Raw genomic sequence first — 7616 nt, forward strand, 5'->3', positions numbered from 1 at the left:
TGATGCATTTTGGAAGGTCGAACTTGAAAGTTGATTACAGGATAAAAGACAGGATTCTTGGCAGTGTGCAGGAACAGCGGGATCTTGGTGTGCAGTTACATAGATCCCTTAAAATTGCCACCCAAGTGGACAGGGTTGTTAGGAAAGCCTATGGTGTTTTGGCTTTCATTAACAGGGGGATTGAGTTTAACAGCCGTGAGATCATGTTGGAGCTCTATAAAATTTTGGTCAGACCGCACTTGGAATACTGTGTCCAGTTCTGGTTGCCCTATTATAGGAAAAATGTGGATGCTTTGGAGAGGGTTCAGAGGAGATTTACCAGGATGCTGCCTGGAATGGAGGGCTTATCTTACGAAGAGAGGTTGACTGAGCTCCGACGTTTTTCATTGGAAAAAAGATGGAAGGCAGGGGACCTAATTGAGGTGTACAAGATAATGAGAGGCATAGATAGAGTTGATAGCCAGAGACTTTTTATCCCAGAGCGGAAATTGTTAATACGAGGGGTCATAGTTTTAAGCTGTTTGGCGTTAAGTATAGATGGGATGTCAGAGGTGGGTTCTTGACGCAGAGAGTTGTGAGAGCATGGAATTCGTTGCCAGCAGCAGTTGTGGAAGCGACGTCGTTGGGGATGTTTAAGAGACTGCTGGACATGCATATGGACACAGAAATTTGAGGGTGCGTTCATTAGGTTTACCTTACATGAGGATCAATGATTGGCACAACATCGTGGGCTGAAGGGCCTGTTCTGTGCTGTAATGTTCTATGTTCTATGACTCTATGATCCTGAAGGGTCACAGAAATAGTCTGGATTGAGGCCTTGAATGGACTTAAACTGAAGGCAGGATATTTGAATGATAGCCATTTGAGCACCAGGAGCACTGAAGTTAAACTAGCAAAAGAATGAGAACTGAGTGGAAGTCAGGTGGTATAGAGCTCATGCAAAAGAGCTTCGGACAATTTAAGTTTAATGTGCTCAAAGAAAAGTCTGTCACAGTATCACTGCAATTATTGGGGAGGCATTGTGCAAGTGGTAATATCGCCAGACTGTTAATGTAGAGCTGTGGGTAATGCTCTGGGGACCCGGGATCGAATCCCACCACAGCGGCTGGTGGCATTCAAACTCAGTAAAACCTGGAATTAAGAGTCTAATGATGACCATGATTTTATTTTTGATTGTTGGAAAAACCTATCTGGTTCACTGATGTCCTTCAGGGAAGGAAACTGTCATCCTTACTTAGTCTGGCCTAAATGTGACTCCAAACCCACAGCAATGCGTTGATTCTGAACTGCCCTCTGGGCAGTAAATGATGGCTTAGCCGGCGATGCCTCATCCCGTGAATGAGTAAAAAAAAGTCTTATCACTTCGTGTGTCGAAGGCATGGATGGGTAATTCATCAGCTCACGGACTGAGATCAGAGAGACTGGAATAATGTTGTGGGGGAAAAGTAGCAATATTTGTGGTGTAGAGGATAAATAATTAAAAGATCAGTCCAAGAACTGAGAAGACAGAGATATTAAAGCTGAATGCAGTTTCAGATTGAAGTTGGTGAGGAGAATTAATTGAAGTGATGAAGGGATTTTTTTTTTCTAAGCTGAAGATATTGGTTATACCAATACTTAACAAGGCATAGAATCTCGAGTGTGGAAGTACGCCATTCGTACCACCGAATCCACACCAGACCTCTGAACAACATTAAACACAAATCCACTCCCTCAATATACTCCGTAACCCTGCAATTCCCATGGCTAATCCATCTATCCTGCATATTCTTGGACTCTATGGACAACTTAGCATGGGCAATCCACCTCACCTTCATATCTTTGGACTGTGGGAGAAAACTGGTGCACCTCGAGAAAACCGACGCAGACACATGGAGAATGCACAAACTCCAGACAGACAGTTGTCTGAGGTAGACTTGAAAGTGGTGCTGTGATGATATCTGTTCGGCATGGACGAGTTGGATTAAATTGTCTGCTTCCATGTCATACAGTTGCATAACTCAATGATTCTAATAGAGGAACAGACCCTTTCTGTCAACCAGTCCATTTCTCTGAAATGCTTCCAACATGTTTACATGTCAATGTCTCACCATTTACAATGTGTACTTCCTTATTCGTCCTTCCAAAATAGGCAATTGTACACTTTCCCACATCATACATTTACCACATCTTCGCTCACTCTTTTAACCTACTTATATTTCTTTGTAGGCTCCCCATGTCCTCTCCACAATTCAGTTTCCTACCCATTTTTATTTCATCAGCATACTTAGCTACTCTACCTCTGATTATTCCTACGCTCTCATTATTCTCTCGTTCAAAGAATAATAAACGACAAAAGAGGTCTTTCAGCCCAAATAATCTGTACCACTAAACCACACACCAGCAACTACCTGAATCCCACTTTCCCACATTAGGACCATAGCCCGGAAAGTTATGACATTTCACATGTTCATGAGAGTCCTTTGCAAAGGTTACACACTTCAACCCCCTTCCAAGCAATGTGTTACAGGCCCCATCATCTTCTGAGTGAAAAAACCTTTCCTCAAGTTCTCTCATAATGGAGGCGTTACGGTGGCTCACTGGTTAGTACTGCTGCCCCACAGCGCCAGGAAACCGGGCTTGATTCCAACCTTGGGCGACAGTCTGTGTGGTGTTTGCATGTTCTCCCCGTGTTTGCGAGTGCTCCGGTTTCCTCCCACACTCCAAAGATGTGCAGGTTAGGTGAATTGGCCATGCTAAATTTCCAAAAGAGTTCAGGGATGTATAGGTTAGGTCCATTAGTCAGCGGATAAAAGCAAAATAATGGGGAATGAGTCTGGGTGGTACACTCTTCGGAAGATCGCTGTGGGCTTTTTGGGCCAAAAGGCCTGTTTCCACATTGTGAGATTATTATTGTAGAATCCTGACAATCTTCAACATCTCCACCAGATTCCCCTCTGCTCTAAAGGAAAGACAAAACTGAGCTTCTCCAAGTTCTCTTTATCACTGAAATCTCCTGCACTCGGCAACATTCTGGTGGACTCCTCTTCTAGTGCAATCACATCCTTCCTACAGTGTGGTGACCAGAACGGCAGACTGTACTCCAGCGATAGCCCAACCATAGCGTTTCCCTGCTCCGAGAATTTATTCCTTGACTGATAAAGTCAAGTTTCTCATATGACTTCTGAACAAGCCGATCAACCTGCCCTCCGTTCTTCTGTGTACGAACATTTTAAGATTCTTTCCATTCACAGAGTACTCACAGTTATCATTCCTTTTATAGTCTTCTTAATTCTTCCAAAGCACATCACCTTGATCAGTGTTACATTCCAATCTGCCACTGAGCTGCGCATTTGATCAAGCTGTATATCTCCTCATGGAACCTAACACCTTGCTCTTCATTGTTCTGAATAACTGGCATTCGTTTTATCATCTGCAAATTTACTTATCATACCCCAACATTCTCATCTACATTATCTTTAGATATCACAAACAATAACAGACCCAAGCATTGATCCCTGTTGACCAACTAAGCTTCTATCCATGCCAATATGTTACCACCCAGACCTTGAAGATTTGGTTCAGAGTCACTAGTGTTTTCTTACTTCAGGTCTGGGTTTTTTCTGGATGAAGTGATGATTGTGATTGATTAGTAACTCCAACATTATTACAGCATGAGGCTATCGGGATGCTTGAAAACTTTGGTCTTTTTCTTCATCCAGCATTTCCTTTGTTGCTATTCTGCCAGTTTTGTGGTAGTTATATAATTGGAACTATTCTATGTCCCTTCCACTTACTGAATGTTCTTTTCCACTGAAAATGCTCTCAAATGTTAACAATGAGCTGAGGCCATCCACCCCCTCTTCAATCGCGTCTTCAAATCTGTCCTACTAGAATTTCGCCTTCCGGAATAGTTGGTAGCTTTTATACTCTCTCAAGAACTTAGTAATTTTGGAATCTGGACCTGTGAGCACAAACATAAATAAAACTTTATACCCAATCAGTTATCATTCCTTTTATATTGAGTAACTGAATATACGTGTGAACCATATTATCAGCACTGTCTTCAAATCTGTACAATCTACCTGTTTCTACACTTCAAAATTGGTCATATTTGTCAAACATGACTTATCTGTGTCACCATCCCCTGATCATCCCCTACATCACAAACTGTTGACTACTTTGTCATTGAAACACAAATTCCAGAGTTTCCAACGACGCATCCTTTTTATTCAACTTATAATAATTCCTGAACATCTAACAAAACTCATCACAGACAGGGAAAACATTAGAACAAAGAAAGTGCAGATTCCTAATATCGAAGCCTAGCTCACAAACAGATCAGACATCTTGAAATGCACGATGACTACAGAGGTGCTAAAAGCAACACTCTATTTCTGAATGGGCGGGTAAGACACTGATCTCACTGGGGTGTCACATACTGGTTAATTTTACTGGGGGTATCACACACTATCAGATCACACTTGGGGAGGTCACGCACTATCTGATCTCACTGGGGGAGGGGTCACACACTGATCTCACTGGGGGAGTCATACACTGTCTGATCACACTGTGGGCATCACACACCGTCTGATTACACTGTGGGGGTCACAAACTTTCTGATCACACGAGGGGAGGGGTTACCAGCCAATCTCACTGGGGGTTACACACTGTCTGATCACACTGGGAGGAGTCACATACTGTCTGCTCTCACTGGAGGGGGTACATACTGGGGGTTACACACAGTCTGATTTCACTGGGGGATTACCCACTGTCTGATCTCACTGGGGGGGGGGGGTCTCAACACTGTCTGATCTCACTGGTGGGTCACACACTGTCGGATCCCACTGGGGGGGGGGGGGGGGGTCTCAACACTGTCTGATCTCACTTGAGGGGTCACACACTGTCTGATCTCACTGGGGTGTCACACACTGTCTGATCTCACTGGGGTGTCACACACTGTCTGATCTCACTGGGGTGTCACTCACTGTCTGATCTCACTGGGGTGTCACACACTGTCTGATCTCACTGGGGTGTCACTCACTGTCTGATCTCACTGGGGTGTCACTCACTGTCTGATCTCACTGGGGGGGCCACATAGTGTCTGATCTCGGAGAGGCGGGGAGGGGTAATAAATTCGGATGTTTATAATTTGGCTCCAAAGCCGCACTCGGACCTCCTTTCGCAGTGCGTGGGTTAAACATAGGACTTTCATACAATAAATCATCACATTGTTAATCCAATAAACCATTCACTGACACGCTAATTGTGAAGATTAAGTAAATTTCTCACCGTCACCAAAGAACAAAACACTGAAATTCTCCTTCTCTGGTCACTGCGCATGCTCGATAGTGGTTTAGCGCACGCGCACTCAGTCCCAGAACCGGCCTTTGACCATCCCACGCAACCATGGGTGCGTTGGCGGACATCCGCACCTTACTGGTTTTAACTTCGTCCACGCCAGTCCAACACCGGCACCTCCAAATCTTCACAGATCCCTGTTGTTTTCTCGCGAGCGGTGTGGCTCGCGCAGAATCAGATGAACGGCGAGCCCACGCGATGCTTAGGGTGACGTTTCAGTGCGCGTCTCCCCCGATTTGTTTCCACAAGCGCCAATTAGTCCCGTTCAACCAGTAGACAATTGGATCACTTTAAGCGTCACGTTATCTGGGTGTTTTAACCCGGGAATGTTGTCATTGCTGCGCTGAGTGGCTAATTCTTTCTGGAGAGATTTCAGTTTTAAACTTGGATTGCAATCAATGTTGGGGTGGCTTGAAGGAAGACCAGAGGAGGGTACAGGAATGGTCCATAGTACAGGCAGGGCGTTCAGTAGAGTAATTCAGTTTGAAATTAGAAATTGGAGTCAAGGAAATTTGCAGCACAGAAAACTGCCCTTCAGCCCATTGTGTCAAAAACAACCACTTGCCTATTCTCGTGCAATTTTCCAGCTCTTAGCCCATGGGCATTAGTGTCCCTTGGCATCACACGTGCATATCTCAATATTTAATAAATGTTAAAAGAATTTCTGCCTCTACCACCCTTATAGGCAGCCAGTTTCAGATTCCAACTACGCTTTGGGTGAAAAATAATTTTCTCACTTCTCTAAACCTTCTGCCCCGTAACTTTAATCGAATTCGCTTGGTTATTCATTCAATTGAAAGAGGAAAAGGTTTTATTTCTATCTGCGCTATCTCTACCCCTCATAATTTTGTACACCTCAGTCAGGTACCCCTGAGCTTCTGTGATCCAAAACAACCCAGGTCCCCCTGAGCTTCTCTGATCTAAAACAATCCAAGCCTCTCTAGTATCACTTCAGAGGTGAAACACTCGAGCCCTCGTCAATCTGCCTTGACCCCTTCATAGAACATAGAACATACAACAATACAGCACAGAACAGGCCCTTCGGCCCACGATGTTGTGCCGAACATTTGTCCTAGCTTAAGCACCCATCCATGTACCTATCCAATTGCCGCTTAAAGATCACCAAAGATTCTGACTCTACCACTCCCTCAGGCAGCGCATTCCATGCCCCCACCACTCTCTGGGTAAAGAACCCACCCCTGACATCTCCCCTATGCCTTCCACCCTTCACCTTAAATTTATGTCTCCTTGTGAAAATTCTTTGTGAATTTTTTTAATGATGGCGGCGGCAGCAGGTTAGGCAGCGTTTGGGCCCCTGAACTTGTTTATTTTCAATCACGAGGCCAATTGCATCCTTCTTTCTACTTTTCTCTTTTGACGTGTTCTTTTCTTCCTTTTGGTGGTGACACTGAAGTAACACGGCATCTGTGGCATCGGCGGTGGCAGCATTGTGGGTCAAGTATTGGAATCCTGGCAACAGCAGCAAGTAGGCCCAAATACGCAAACCAATTATTTTGATTGATTACATTCAATTGGTGTTAATGAGACAGTGGATCGGAGATACAAAGTCAGGAAGCTTTCAGGGCTCACTGGCAAATTAAATGAAGCCAGGGAGATATGCAAACGTTTATTTAATATTGAATGGGGTTTGATGATACACTGCCACAAGGCTTTGTGTGCAAGTATATACCAGAATTTCAGTAGAATTGTTCTTGAGACAAATAAGCTCCAACGGTTGGCTCAATTTAAAGGAATAAATTAAAATACCGAATAATGTCTGGTGTAACACCCTTCCTGAAATAGAAACTCCATTAAATATATGCTAATTACGTTGTTAAATCAAACTACTGCTAAGCCTGCATACTCAGAAATGACCATGATAACGAGCTAAAACATCCATTTAAGTCTGAGGGATCCCACACACATTCCAGAGAACATTGGGACCAAGAAGCAGAAACCTTCAGAGTAGGAAGAACAGCTCCAACTCCAGTTCGATGAGATGCAATCAGGGTGGTATACACATTTTAATATCATCTTCTCCCAAAGCAGTTTTAAACTGCTATAGACATTTCAGAACTGCAACTCATGTTATTAGAGAAAAAGGCCAGTTTTGTAAAGTTGTACATTTTGAATTTCAGAAATTTAAATGACGTCTTGTAGTCAACCGCATCTCATTAGTGTAAAACAAGGCCCACTAAATAAAAAAGTAGATCAGATCATATGAAAATGAAGCTCACAGGGGATATTGTCAATGGCTATGGGGAAATGGCAAACAT

The 7616-nt window shown here is 43.7% G+C and overlaps 1 pseudogene across 1 annotated transcript in view; it reads right to left on the minus strand.

Moving 5' to 3' along the window:
- The window catches only part of LOC148146659 (NACHT, LRR and PYD domains-containing protein 3-like), a 28784-nt pseudogene extending 23333 nt beyond the window's left edge, over positions 1 to 5451 (minus strand). The window contains exon 1 of the transcript XR_015760522.1: positions 5272 to 5451. The product of XR_015760522.1 is annotated as an NACHT, LRR and PYD domains-containing protein 3-like (transcript). The remainder of the gene's footprint in view (positions 1 to 5271) is intronic.
- Positions 5452 to 7616: the final 2165 nt, after the last annotated feature.

This window comes from Chiloscyllium plagiosum, unplaced genomic scaffold, assembly GCF_037043375.1.
Source record: "Chiloscyllium plagiosum isolate Xiang-an unplaced genomic scaffold, Cpla_swu_hap1 HiC_scaffold_20, whole genome shotgun sequence".
Lineage (NCBI taxonomy): Eukaryota > Metazoa > Chordata > Chondrichthyes > Orectolobiformes > Hemiscylliidae > Chiloscyllium > Chiloscyllium plagiosum.